Source organism: Protopterus annectens, chromosome 1.part0 (genome assembly GCF_019279795.1).
Source record: "Protopterus annectens isolate FY-2018-M chromosome 1.part0, PAN1.0, whole genome shotgun sequence".
Classification (NCBI taxonomy): domain Eukaryota; kingdom Metazoa; phylum Chordata; order Ceratodontiformes; family Protopteridae; genus Protopterus; species Protopterus annectens.
In genome coordinates, this window is record NC_056725.1 from 1,083,942,995 (window position 1) to 1,083,959,005 (window position 16,011).

Below are 16,011 nucleotides of genomic sequence, written 5' to 3' on the forward strand. Positions count from 1 at the left end.
AGAGTTATATAACTCAGATATGAATGGGATAAGCAGTAATAATCTAGACACTAAAGTAGACTCTGTACACAGCATTATTGGACTAGAAGTACAGCTTGTCCAGTAATGTAAAGTTGAGCTAAGCATTTAATAGACAACTGGGAAGGCATCAAGTACTCATCATCATGTCTGTACGGCGTGACTTCATCTAAACCTTGCACTATAAAACAACAAATCGTGTAAAGGATAATACCTCTCTGTTTTACTAATACTATATTATACCTCTCTGTACTAATACTAATACTATATTCTACCTCTCTGTACTAATACTAATACTATATTCTACCTCTCTGTACTAATACTAATATTATATTCTACCTCTCTGTACTAATACTAATATTATATTCTACCTCTCTGTACTAATACTAATATTATATTCTACCTCTCTGTACTAATACTAATACTATATTGTCCCATCTCCCCTTTAAATAACCACACCAAACACACAAAGACATCTGATGACCTTTATTAAACTATATTATACAATGAACTATATAAACATAAAACCAACATTAGTTATCTTCCTCAGCAACGATGATCTCAGGGCAGCGTCACCACTCACCCTGGATGAAATTTACCTCAGGACAGTGTACCTACTTACCCTGATACCTCCTCTGGGCAGCATACCTACTCACCCACACAAAGAGGCAGTGTACCTACTCACTTCACCACCATACCAAATCCATTAACCAATAACCACCTTCTTTAGAGTGGGAACAGAAGAGGACAATCCTGTCCCTCTTCTCCGCCACCAGCCTGGTCCCAGGCTGTTCCCTCTCCTAAACCCTCGCCGCAATCATATCCTCTAAAAAGAGTTTCAGATGCAAATTAAAAAGATCCAGTCCCACGTCATTAAGGTGTACTCCATCCGTTTGATACCAAGACTCTTCTCCATCCCCAAAATCTCTATGGTCAATGGTATGCATCCCCAAAATCCTTAATTGCCTAGCCAGCCCTTGATTAGCACACCTTCTGACCCTTTCAATCACCCTATAACTATGTGAAGCCCTCCAACACAAATGAGGAACCAACTCTGACCACACAATTTCCATACCGGGTACAATGCCTGCAATCTCATCAAATCCTGCAGCATAATGTCCACTAATTGTTTTTTAGAAACAATGCCCAAGTCCTTGCCCCCTAAGTGAATGAGTAGTATACAAGGACAACCCACCATCAGTTTAACCCTCTCAAATTCATGAAACAACCCATCCCACCTAAGACCCCTAACACCATGCCAAATCACTGACCACCCTAAATGTGATAAACCCAAATTTATCCCATCATCCCTAACTAAAGCATGCTTCTCTGCCTAGTGGATATACGAATGCCCCAAGATGTTAATGTGCTTCCCTAAAAGAAAAGAAGAAAAAATTAATAGCCAGACCAGAACTTATCTAATATAAGACAAAAATGCATTTGAAGACCACCTCCCCACTCTTTTAATCAATTCAATGGAACTACCCTCTCTAGCTAAATCTGAAGCCCTACCGATCCTGAACGAGTGAGCTGCAAACCTCTCCGCCAGAAATCCCATACAGTGTAAAACCTGCCTCACTAAGGTTATGAATCTACTACTCAACACCACCTTCCCATCCACTGAACAAAATATCAACTGATCAACACTCCCCTTCCGCCTCCTCATAAATTCTTTAGTCGACATTACTGGACAAATGCAAGGATTCTTGTCAGTTTTAAGCACCACCACACATCCCCTACCCAACTGATCTGTCTTACTCCTCCTTAATGCAATAGTAACCTCACCCTCCCCTATAATGACATCCTTCCAACATAACGAGCCTAACAACTCCAAAATACGAAAAGCGCCAAAATATAACCATGTACATAATGCACCCCACATAAAGTAATCCATAGACCCCTTTTGCAACAAACCTAACCCTTTCAACAAAAATTTCAATATAACCTTCGTAAGCGGCCATCGAATATCCCTACGTTCAACCACCACCCTCCCCAATCCGTCAACATACGCCCTAATGTCCAAGACTTAGTGAAATTCTGCAACCCTGCTACCTTAGCGAAAATGATAATTGCAGCCAAATCAACCTTAACCATCTGCAATGCCTTGCCTAACCCCCAAGCATGAGCTACATTTCATAGTATTAATTCCTCCGATCATACCCCTTCCTCCTCTGGCAGCTGCAAAATAAACTGATTAAAATCAGAAAGAGCCCTACCATGCGCCTTCCTCGTAGAAAGGGCCCAAGAATTCTGTACCAACTGCCTGGCTACATCGACCCAAGATTCCATACCTCTTCTGGCAGGATTTCTGGCACCTCCTCCGCCCATGGAACCAACCCTCGAAACCTGCAAAACTGAAATCGGGACAAGCTATCAGCAATCTTATTCCTTACACCAGGCACATGCACTCCTGTAAATGAAAAATGTATTAAGAGGCTCTGCAAAACCAATTTACGTAATACCAACAATAACAAGCCCGACTTAGCCATCTTCTTTTGCAACACCCTCACTACAGCCATATTGTCAGAGTGAAAAACTACATGTTTGTCCTTCAATTGCTCCTTCCACACCACCGAAGCTGCCCATATAGGCATCAACTCTAGAAAGGCCACATCCCACTTCCATACCTCCTCCCAATCCCGCAGCCATTCAGCTGCAAACCACCAACCCCCGAAATAGGCCCCCATGCTAGCATCCCCCAGCTGTGTCCATAAACAACTGAAGTTCCTCCTGCCTCACCCAGTCTGACTGCCAAAAAGATATCCCATTAAATTGTTGCAAAAACCCATTCCACAACACCAAATCCTCCCGCACCAGTTGGGTTACCCTAACCCAATGATGTTTGCTCTTACCTCTTTTCAGCAAATATGCCACTGACCTGCAAAAAGCTTGTCTTGGGTGCACCATTCAACAGGCAAAATTCAAAAGCCCAAGCAACTCCATAACTGAACGAATCCGAATCTTGCCACACATATCACTGACCTAAGCTTCTCTATTTTATTCTTGGGTAAACAAAACAGTCCCCGCTCTGCATCAACTGTTAATCCCAGAAATTCTAATGCCCTTGCTGGACCCCCCATCTTATGCTGAGCCAATGGTACCCTTTAACTCTTTACACATAATCATAAACTCTCGCAAACCCTCCTGTGCTCCTACCCTTCCTTTGCCCACCAACACAAAATCATCTAAATAATGCACTGCCTTTTGAGTTCCCACTTTCCGCTGCCAAATCCAATGCAATACTGTACTGAACTTCTCAAAAGTCGCACATGCCACTGAACAACCCATAGGCATAATCACTAAAAGACGGACTCTCAGAAGGACCCAATAACCGCCCCGCCCGACACTCTTTCTCCAGTAAAACCTCCAAAATGTCCTCTTTACCATGAACAGATTGTAAATTCTTGCAACCCCCCCACCCCTTCCCACAGTGGACTTAATAGGAAATCCCCCTTTGAAATCTTTGTATTATCTCCTCTTTGATGGCCAAACCAGGAAACCGATGAAGCATACCACGGAGAACCTCCACCTTAATGGAGAATGGCGCCCCTTCCTCTATTGCCTCTAAAGAACCCGAGTCCAAATCCCCGGGACCCATGAAAATTACCCCTCCCCCAGGCCGGTTGAAAGCCTTGAGAGAAGCCTTGTCCACCAAAACCACCCTCACGACACATAACATTAGCATTCCAGGACAATTCCTAATGACCACAGCCAGTGGCCAAATTACCCCCTCCACATCTTGAACAAACGTGAGCAAACATACACCTCACCCATGAACAGGAGCCACTATTAAATGACCAACACACACCCTCTGTTTCTGGCCCACTCAACTTTCTGTTAAAGCCCCCATAACTATCCATCATCGTAGCCAACGATAAAGCTGGATGATGCACCTCCCAACAAAGTGTCTGGTCCACAGTCTTCCATTTGCAGAAACGCTAATCGTACCAAAGCCACGCATTACCCGGCCTTAACTGTTGCACCTCACGAATGGTAAGGAAATAGCCTAGAAGTGGCAGGGCCAAAGACCTGTCCTTCTCCAGCTGCACTGCCATAAAATAAATAAAGCCAACCACACAGTTATCCCATGTCCTAGGGCAAAGCTTTCCTACCCTCTGCCTTCCCAATGCCGCTAAAGCCACCAACAAGTCCTTGCTATTAGAGGATTCTGCTTCCACTAGCCATTGAACCCCTTCCGCATCAATCAGCTCAAACAAATCCACATACTCCCCTTTCCAAATTTTTTCCTTAACCGAGCCTGGAATGTTCGGAGTCAGGAAAACTGCTCCTGTCCCCTGCCCCAAAGATTGGGTAGCCAACCTGTCCCCAGGCCACATTCCAAAATCAGAGCCTACCTCAGAGCCAAAGACCGAACTGTCCTCAGAACCAACCGCACCACCCGTTACCACTCTAACTGGGTATCTGGCACCCTGCGCTAGTTGTTTCCGAGCCTCCTCTATCCCTTGCACACCACCCTCTAGATCCCTAACTGACAAGTCATCATTAAATCCTCAGCCCCTAGCTCCCCTGACATTGCTGCCATAGTAAAACCATTACCTGCACCTTCGTCTTACGATGTACTGGGAACTGGTGTCTCCACTGTTACCACCTGCTGCATTGCCTGTTCCTTTTTCCCCCCAGCTGGGGTTCTCACCGCTGTGCGTCACCTCTTCCGACCTGGGGTCTGTTCAGGTTCCTGTACCACCTCCGATGTTGCCACCTCCTGGAACAGCTCTTCCACTTGGGCCACAATTGCTTGCCACCTCTGCCTTAGCTCTGGTAATTTAGCCATCTGTAAAAGAGAAACAAATTATTAAAACTATTCAATAAGCCCAACTGCCCTACTCCCCCCAAACCCCTAGTATTGCCTTGCCCCCCCGCAACTTAAATTACACCCCTGTCTGCACACACTCCACCTTTCAGCCACCTTGTTAGCCACACCTCCTACCATTTGCAACCACTTCGTAGCCCAAGAATATCCCCTATTAATACCCCTCCCCATGTGTATAAAAAAAAATAATAATAATTAATTAATTAATCCTGTCCCTCTAACTACATCCCTACCTACCAGCCACCCAATCCTATCACCATTCACACAATCAAGCCTAAAAACAATTACCTTTCCTCCCAGCATGACACTCCATAGAGGTAACTGCCAAAGAACGCAGTGCGCAAGAGCAAACCGGCATTCGGACCCAATGGCCGAAAGAATGGCAGAAGCAACCCACTACACTACGAGGGAGGATGGAGAAAATAGTCCACCACCACGGAATCCCAGGATGCAAGGACACCCGAATGACTGCGACGCCATCCTGAAGAACGACATTGACCGAAGAAGACAGTCAGACAACCATGAACCCACCAGGGAGCATGAAAGAAAAATCCACCACTATCACCAATGTAGATGAGGCCAGATGGAACACTGGACCCCCAAACACTTGCCACAACCACTGGAATAACCTAGAAGGACACGGCAGCCCATAAGGAGATGATCCAGCACTACCCCCCATCGCTACTGCCTAACATGACCACCGGGAGAACCATTTCCCCAGAAATGGACAGGGTCAGCCCACGAACCTACCAGGGAGCACAATGCGGTTATCCACCACTACCCTCCAACCTAATGGGACCAGACTACAATGATGGACCCCCCTTTACCTACCACGACCACTGGGAGAACATTTTCATTTTTTTTTTTATACCCCGATCACATGGCACCAACTGCCTAACTACCTGACAGAGATAGTGACAGGCCCAGCCTCCCCCCACGGATATCCCTCGACTGCATGGCCCAACCGAGAAAGACCCGATGGGCCCGACGAATCCCCCGGAGACACGCGGACGACAGGGAACAACCTCAGCAGCACCAGATGACCACAAAGACCCCAACCACTGCAACCAGCCCTACCACCCCACCAGAGACCAGCAGGAGGACCTCAACTGTGAATCCAGGACACTGAGAAAAACCCACTGCAACCCCAGGCCTACTGGACCACCGGAGAAACACCTCAACACCCAGGTAAGCCGAGCACTACTCACCTCAACACTTTATTATATCTATCTATCTATCTCTCTCTCTCTCTCTCTCTCTCTATATATATATATATATATATATATTATAATTATTATTATATATATTTTTTGACCACCTCAACCATTCACCCACACACACACACACACTCTGCACTCAGTATTCTCTCACCCTTTCTTACAAGTAAGCTCAAACTATATTTCCAGACTCCATCCCCACCTTAAATTAATGTCTAGAAAACACCAAAGGGGGGGACTGACCCAGTTAACATAACACCTTCTCTCCCCACCATCCAAGGCCTACCTTCATCCACGATACATACAGGTCATCTGGACATAAGCTAGTTGTTACTGCACCACCAACACACGCCAAATGTGCCTACTTCCTTTAATCCCTAACACTTAATCCTGTCAGAAGTCCCTCCTTCCCCTACCTCACTTCCTTTTACATCTCCCTCTCTCCTTAACCCTTTCACCACCACAATCCCACTATCCTATCCAACTACAATCCTAACCTTACTTTCTACCTCTATACCCTTCCCACCCCCCTTTATCCACTTACACGAGGGACCGGGAAAACTTAGTTTGTCCCAAACTACATTTATACCTTTCTGTTTTACTAGTATTATATTATACCTCTCTGTTTTACTAGCATTATATTATACCTTTCTGTTTTACTAATATTATATTCTAGCCATTCTATAAATAGTGTAATATGATATGCAATCCCTAGAGTCTTCACCTGATAACAGCTAACAAACACAAGGAAGTTCTCAAATGAGGGATGAGGACAATTTATCTATCTATCTATCTATCTATCTATCTATCTATCTATCTATCTAGCTATCAATCTATCATTTGTTAATGGATAAGTAAGCAGGTCTACTGACCTTTTTTCAGTCACAGCCTTAAAAGAAAAATAAAGCAGTACATTTAAACATTTAGTACCACAGAGGCAAAGTAATTGAATGTGAAACTAATAACACAGTTAAAACTAACTGCAGCATTTATATAAAGCTTATATAGTTAAAATATAATAATTACACTTGCTAAGCATTCAGTTTATGACCAAAACATGGGTCAGTTCCAATAAAGGAAAGTAAACATATTAAGAGTCTATGCAATCTAGCTGGTGTACTTTATCAGTCAGTGTCTCTGAAGTAAGAACAAGTGACATCAGTTTGAGGTGGTCTTTTAATGCTGATTGGAAATGTACTGATGATACTTTATATTTGTCTTTATTTGAGATATGGTTTCAGGTAGCTGGGCCAAGCCTAGACAACATTTTTTTTCTCCTGTAGTAGTTTTAAAGATTGGTAGGGCGGCCGCAGTGGTGCAGTGGTTAGCGTTGCCACCTCACAACAAGAGGTTCTCCAGTTCGATCCTTGGCTGGGGTACCTTCTGTGTGGAGTCTGCATGTCCTCCCTGTGGTCGCGTGGGTTTCCTCCGGGTGCTCCAGTTTCCTCCCACATCCCAAAGACATGCTGTAGGTCGATTGGACACTCTAAATTGGCCCTAGGAGTGAGTGTGTGCATGTGTGTGCCTTCTGTGGAAGGTTGGGTGCTGGGCTGGCAACTCGACACCGTAAAACTCCACTGCCAATCATGAGTGGACAGGTGATCCACTGTGGCGACCCCTAACTGGGAAAAGCCAAAAGAAGAAGAAGAAGAAGTAGTTTTAAAGATTTTTCTTAATAGTATAACGTCATTTTCTTAGGTGCTTCTCAGAGTATATATTTTTTTCCTTAGAGGAAGTTTTCTCTTTAGAGAGAGGCAGTACTCCATCTTTAGTTTTGAACAAATGATTACTTAGTAAGTGACTCACTCATTATTTTAAGGGAAACTAATAACGTTTTTTAATTAAGTCAAAGTGATGTGTTTCAGGTTGTGCTGAGAAGACAAATCTATGTATTTTGTTTTCTATTCTTTACATTTATATGGGTGTTGTTGGACAAATGAGGATAAAAGAAGTAGGTCATATTCAAGACTGAGAGTAGGAACAAGTTTTACATGTGTTTTTTGTGGAGAAACATAATGAAGTACATTACTATGATGATGATGATGATTACGTTATTCATCAGCGTCAATCTCATCATTGTTATTTTGACCAGAAAGCATTGCTGCAGTGGTTACAAACTGCATGCTGCCTTTACAAATGCAGTGGAAATTCTATCACTGCTCGTCCCTCAGAAGTAAATTAATGTTTTGGATTTTAGCCTCTAGCAATAGACATATATTTTCTTTAACAGAACTTAGAAATTCATAAAGAAATTCTATGGAATGATCAGAATATTTCAGAGCTCAATTATTCTGTGCAGAACACATAAAAGGCACTGCAACATTGACAGTATCATTGGCTTTCCTAATGAATAGATTAAGCAAATATTTATTTGTTGTACTTGCAAGAAAAAAAATAATGATTCGACTTGTTAGTGAAGATATTGCCATGTATTATGATTTGTAAAGTTGCTCACAGCATGTTGGAATTTTAAATCTATGAAAAATAAATTGTCTATAGTTCAAATCTGCATCTAACTGCAATTTTACAGATGCATCCAGCATTTTATGAAAACATTTCTCTGACATTGTTTTTCTGAACTATATACAAGTCTGAAATCAGACAGAAATGAAAGTTTTCTCTTTACTTTATCTCACGTTATCCTTGATGTGTAGTTTTATTCCAGTACTTTTTTTTTTTGCATATGCTTTCCACAGACTTACAGACCTTTATTTAACTTCTAACCTGCACATCATTAAGGTACCATTAACATAAACACTAAAAAAATAATCTAAACTACCAATGGTCCATTTATAGGAGCTCCAATAATTAAAGGAAGATCCTGAAGAATAATTGCATTGTCTCACCACTAGTATGGCTCATGTTTTTAACAAGTTTTAGCTCAAAGGAGCACAGCTGCTTTCCTTACTGAATGAATGAATGTTTTTAACAAGCTTTAGCTCAAAGGAGCACAGCTGCTTTCCTTACTGAATGAAATGTTTCAGCAAGCATTTTCCCCGGAAAATAAAAGTGAAGATGAGTGAATATCTATTTGTATGGGGCTGTAGATGGGCAAAACCAAAAAAAAAGCATTTTTTTGCAAGTGTGCAAATCTCTTACATACTTTATTACCATTATTTTCCTGATTCATGCCTAGAAGCCATGAAATCTTATACCACAAACAGGCTTGAAGCTGTGAAATTTCACATCTCAGGCAGTCTGTATAAGTGCTTGCATTCCTGAGGATGAATAAAAAATGTAAAAACATAAGCCAAACAAATATAAATAAAAGTTCAGTAAAACTGTTGCTTAAAATTTGCACTACAGGTATATATATTTACAATGGAAAAATTCAAAAAAGACTCAATGTCTTTACTTCAGTGTACTAATTAACTACAATGCAAACAAGTCCAAACTTATATATTTTCTCTCTCTAGACTTTAACAGGCAACTTCTCATATTTTGGAAACATACAACCTCATTCACATGTGTGTTCACATGTGTATAGTAGGCTAACAACTACTACAGCCATTATAAGCCTAGCCATGCAACCCAAATGTGACCCACAAATTTGAGATTATAGACAGACAAACAAACACACACACACACACACACACACACACACACACACACACACACACACACACACACACACACACACACACACACACTATGGGTGACTTACTAACTGCCTCTGTCCATCACAGACATAGCAGTCAGACCAGGGGTAAATTTCTGATTACCCATCCGTTGGTCCAAGTTGTACTTAAATAGGGATACATACAGAGGAACGCTGATTTACACGATGAGAAGCCTGTTCCAGAGAATGGGAATTCTCTGAAAAACATTTTTGGTTTTGTCTGGATTTCTTGTGCTAAAAGGTTGAGAGCCATGTCTACTGTACACAGAAAATCCTTAAACCCTCACCAGCTCATAGCTCATATTTGATTTATTTACAAATGTTAATTTGGATGTGTGATTTGGCACAAAACCCTTAACAATCACTACCTAGGCCAAATGGCAAAATACAAGTTTACCAAATTAGACACAGAACAAACAGCATAAATAGATGAAATAATCAAAAGCATGTACAGTGGAAGGTAAAAAGGCAATAAAGAAGTATAGGCAGCGTATGCAACACAAAACAAAACTATCCCTTGAGATAATGACCAAGTCTATAAACTTGTGTTTTTCATCTTGACTGAAGAATACATATCATTTACACATTTCCAAAAGATATACAAAGTTTGTAATACAACTGACTATAGAACTAACATAAGTTTAATGCATTGTCTGATAGAGTGCTACCCGGCTAATGCAAATAAACAGGCTGTAAAGAAATGAAAATCAACCAGTATTTCTAAAGCAAGTGCACTTCTATTGTTTAGCCATGTGCTCTTTCAGCTTTTTTGAATTGAGTGAGGTCATTGAGGCCTGTAATTTCTTAAGGTAATCTGTTCCAACAGACAGAGCAAGTTGAAGTTGATTTAGCATGACAAAGGAACTCAGGAAGTAAGGAGTATTTTATAAATATAGTTTGCTTGCTAAGGCGGGGGGTCAGTACCTACCACTGAAATTTTGGTTATTCAGCAGGTAGGTAGCTTTGCATAAAAAGGAAAACATGTAGCCTTTTGACTAGAGATACAATAACATTTGCTAGCACTGGCCAGATGATTAAAATTGAATCTCTTGTTTTTTGTGGTTTGAACTGCTGCAGCGTTTTGACTGAAGACAGAGGTAGAACTTGCTAACGTATACTTAAATCTATGTATTAGTAAATTAATGGCATTAGCCTAACACACCACTGTGGAAGTTTGAAATACTGTAAGCAGCTTTCATTTGTTTCAGTACTTCAGTGGTGGTCATCTTTATCTCACTATTAAAAGCAAATGGCCTATTTAATGGGGTTTCAGATATTTTAGAGCAGTAGTAAACAGAAAAACAAGATTCAGGGTTCGACGAAATGTGGGGAGAGAATATTTGACTGTCCTTTGAGTGAACCAAAAATTGTCACGGTGAATTTGTTTTTGTCGACTGCTACTTATTTATCATAGAGCCAATTCCAGGTTAAAGAAAATTTGTGTTGGTGTGGTGACTTAGTCGCTGCAGTAAAAATAATATAATCTGCTTATAAGATCATGTTAAGCTGCCATATGACTTTTTACGTAGAGTAAAAAGAGTATTGGGACAAATTCTGATTCTCATAGATCTCCAATTGAAATATATCTTGTGAGTGAGATGTCATTATGGCTGGAATTAGCAAAACAGTTACCAAAGCATGAGCTTACCTCATGACAGAAATCATAATTGACAAGTTTAACTAGTACGAGTGAGCAATTAAGTATTCTGAAAGCTCTTTTTTGAGTTCAGAAATGTGCTGGTTAGCATGCTTTTCTCCAGGCATGCAAAGATGTGTGAGGAAAGAGTGAAGATAGCTGTTTGGGTGCTTTGGGTGCTGTCCTTTGGGCAGAAACTGTGCTGTTTATCAGTTAAAAGAGTGTATTTCTGTACATAATCAAGCAGCTGCTCATAGTTAAGTTTTGCTTAAATGTTTACTAAATGGCACAAGCTGCTGATTAACTTAGTCTTTACCAAAGCAGGCTAGGAATGGGCTTATGCTGCAGGTGGGTGACTCTGCTGTGGCCATCTGTTGCACCTCAGACCACTCATGTTTTTCCCTGCATCCCTCTGGTGTAACACCATTTAATTCTGGGTATTTATAAACCCTAAATTATATAAGCAGATGAAAAAAAGCAATGATAGACATTATTTTAAGTTTATGGTTTTAAAAGTTGTTGAAGAACAGATAAGAGGGAGAGCTATAATTAATACAATGGAGAAGGAAGAATGTAAGTGGATTGTTATATTTAAGACTTATAAACACCTAGAATTAAATGGTATGGCTAGCATCAAGCTAATATTAAAGGAATTACATAATCTAGCAAAGTAATGTAATACTGCTTTAGCAATGTCATTGTGAATAACATCTGTGGATAATGTGATTTTTAATTGATTTTACATCACGTGATTTTGGAATGTTATATGAGTTTTTCTTTGTAGTATTTTTGATTGCTTGATGAAGCACTGGTTGTGAAAGTGTGAGCTAGCTATAACAAACTGTTTTTCATTCCACAGGGGGTGGTGCCAGATATCTTTGCACTTGAATTCTTCGAATCATCTTTGGTCCCCAGTGACATCTTCAGGTTGTTTCAGACAATACTGCAGTCATGACGTACATCTACCAGCAGGAGGGAACCAGGTTGTACTCCACTTTGCGCACTAGCCATGTTAGCTATGGATATAGTTTCACAGCACAACCTCACTCTACACTTACTTAGTCGCAGCAATATTGTGTGATATACAAGCTGAGCTGGACAGGGTAGACTCTCACATATGCAAACTAGAGCAGGAGGGTCTTTCAAGATGTGATCCATCTGTGGGAAGTTCTCCAAATAGACCTATTTGCCTTCTCTTTAAATAATCAGCTGGCAAAATTTTGTTCCAGGACTCTATGCAAGAAGGCCTGGAAGACAGATGCCTCTTTGATGTTCGGGGTACTTCTGAAGATCCAGAAGGAATCCCCCAAGATCATTGTAGCAACTCCCTTTCTGGCCCAGGCAACAGTGGCTCTCCCTTCTTTTGGAAATGGCCAGGGGCAATTGGATCTACTCACACAAGAACAGGGTTGTTTGATACACTCTGACCCCAATCAACTTTAATTGACTGGCAGGACGATAGGGTCTTATTTTATTTTAGGCACCTGTTTACTAAGGATGTTCAGCTGGTACTAACAGAGTCATGGAAGCCTGCTAATAGAAAATCATACATTATAAAATGGGAAAGGGTTTCTAATTGGTGTCAGAAACAATATATCCAGCACCCATTCAGGGCTAATTGCTTTATGATATTGCAATATTTGTGTGAGTTATGTTCCTATGGCATTTCTTACTCCTCCATCAAAGTTCATTTATTGGCCATTTAAGCATGTCTGCCTTAGGTTCCTCCTCTTTCAAGGCTTTCTCATGTCAAAAGGTTTTTGAAAGGGGTTTTGCTTAAGAGGCCTCCAAGAAAAACAGTGGTTACTCCTTGAGATATTTATTTTGTGTTAGAGAAGCTAACACTTGGTCCATTTGAACCAGCTAATCTGTCTGGGTTGAAATTCTTTTCATAGATAACAGTTTTACTGATTGCTCTGACCACTGCAAAAAGAGTATCTGAGTTGCAAGCTCTTATGGTGTGTCAACCCATTGAATTTTCCACAGAGATAGAGTTTCTTTGAGAACTAATCTGTGTTTTATGCCAAAAGTGGTATACGAGTTTATTTTAAGCCAAACTACCCGCTCCCCCGTTTTCTTTATTGATCTTCAAAAGAGAGAGAAAAGACATTCCAGACCTTGACTGTCCACTGACAACACAGGTACTATCTTGACAGAACTGAATTTTTCAGCTCTTCAGATCTCTTGTTCTTTTCTTGTGAAGGTAAGAAGTAGGCACTACCTATGTCAGTACAGACTATTTCCAAATGGCTTTCAAAGGCTATTATTTTTTTGTTATACACACAACTACAAAATGTTTCCAGACAAGGTAAAAGCCAACTCTATCAAGGCCTTGGCTTCTTCTGTGCCTTTTTGGAAAGGGTGAGAATCTAGAAGTTATCTAGAAATTGCAACTTAATCTCTGTACATACCATTACAAAACACTATAATTACTTCTCTAGGTTTAGATCAGGCTTTACAAGGACCATTCTCCAGGGGGTCCTGGACTCTTCTCCTTCCACCCCCAAATGTAACAAGCTAGGGTAATCTAACCATATAGCTAAGGTTACTGCAGCATTGGTCACTATGATAAACATGTGATAACTGTGTAAGTGAAGCTACCATAACAGTAGATGCTCAAATGACATCTGCAGCAGTAACGACTAGTTCCTTCTGTCCCGTTTATTTTGTTGGTGTGTTGTTTATGCCTGGACATGGTTATTTATTTTTCATTCTTCCTAGCATTGTCCATTTAGGGCTCAACCTCCCTCTCTCTGTTATCAGGGAAGCTCTGAAGGACTTGGCACCCAAAATTGTCTTTTAGTAAGCTCAAATCAAGCTGCTTAACAGTCTGAGGACATCAAAAGTGCCCTGAAGCTTTAGAAGCTGGCAGGCCAATATATCTTGGAAATAATATAACCCAAATAGTTAAGGCTACAGTAGCAGTGTTGATTCAATATTCAAACATCTACTGTTATGGTGAGTTTATTTATATAACTGTATTTTTTTTACCTTTTTGCTTTACCTTAGTTTGAAGCAAGACTTTTCTGAAGTGTATCAGATTGTTCCTATTTGTCCACTTCTCTTTCGGACAATATCATTGTGCTACATATAATCCCTGTGCCATTTCAATTACTAGGCCCCATTCTTTAACCCCGACTTGTCTAGTGGCACAAACTAGATATCCTCTCATTTAGTATTTAAGTTTCTGCCTAGTTTTTCTGATTTCACTTTCTGCTAAAAGGTGGTTTGGAGTGGATATGTGAAATCAAAAAAATAAAAAACCTAAGTTTAATTTTTTTCTTTTTTTTTTCATTAAATAAGATATCAGCAGTGAATTGTATCCCTGCCCCTACCAAGGTCACTGCAGCTCATGATTGCTATTTTTGCAACTGGCATTCTGCCTTAGAAAGAATGCTATGCTATTACAACAGAAGTAATTGTGTAACATACAGAGAAAGAAGACCACTTTGTTAAATTATTAGCTATGGATTGGTCTTTGTTGGCAGCACGTGTTTATGCCATATAGGAAATAAACAAGCATTTATCTCCAGTCATTGTTTTCCTGAGTCTTGACTGAAAGTTGTAGAAAAACAACTTTAACATCTGTTGGCAGTCTAGAAACAGACAATTTCATATGCCATTACTGCAGCAGCCAAAGTTATCCGAAATTTGGTGCAATAAAATGGAAGTCATACATTTAGATCATGGAAGCTACACAGTAAACACTTATTTTAGGAAAGTATTTACCTTTAGAGGGGAATCACAGGAGTGGGTCAAGGAACAGCCATATTTAAGGTCTCATACATGGTCAGAAAACTGAAAGATGGCAGTTAAAAGTCAATGGACTCTTCAGGCAAACAGAGGAATTGAAAACAGAACAAGAAAATCTGGTGTAATAGTCAACCTGCACGGGATATACTCTGACCATTTTTGGTGGCTTTTCATGAAGGATTTTGACTGATGGGTAGTCTGTGCTATAAGTCATAAGGAGAGAAAGAGAGCGATAGAGAGAGAAAGTAAAATATCTCACATCAAAAACAGGCATGTTGTTTTTAACCACGTTAAAAGGAGCAATACTATACAGAGCAGCAACGCTTTCAGAATAACTGGAAGTATAGAAATGTGAGGGACAAAGAGCAGTACATTATAACTAGAGCAATCTTTAGGATGTATACAGGAGGGGATAATTACATAAAAATACAGTATTTGGAGGAATGTAGACAAATTGCTGTCATGTTCTGAAGTCTTTGTCTTTAGCTGCTTCTGTATGATTTTTAATACCATGAGAAACTGATTAGAATAATAATAGCATTATGTCAAAATAGCAACACACTTTGGCAAGCTGAGAACTTACAGGAAAATACTAGTACAGAGAATTATCAGAATAGATTTATACCCTATTTCTGTTATTGTTTTATTGTAAACAGGTGCAGTCATTCAGTTTTAAAACCTTTGCTTTCCTCATCCTTGGCTAGTTTTAAATGTATGCATTTTTTTCTGGGAAGAGCAAATATTTTACAGACATCCAGAAGCCTTACAGATCTTTCATGCAAAGTAAATAGCAATTGGTGTTGCTAGTTAGATTTATTCCAAATGTGAAACATCATAACTCACTCAAAGCTTAACATTTCCTTATGGCCTTTACTGCATCTTTATGCTATTCTGTACTATCAATGAACTAAAATGTGCAAGGATTCCCTTTGCTTCT

The 16,011-nt window shown here is 40.3% G+C and overlaps 1 protein-coding gene across 2 annotated transcripts in view; it reads right to left on the reverse strand.

Moving 5' to 3' along the window:
• Positions 1-16,011, reverse strand: part of GRIK2 (glutamate ionotropic receptor kainate type subunit 2) — a 3,358,677-nt gene that overhangs the window by 922,259 nt on the left and 2,420,407 nt on the right. The window lies entirely within an intron of this gene.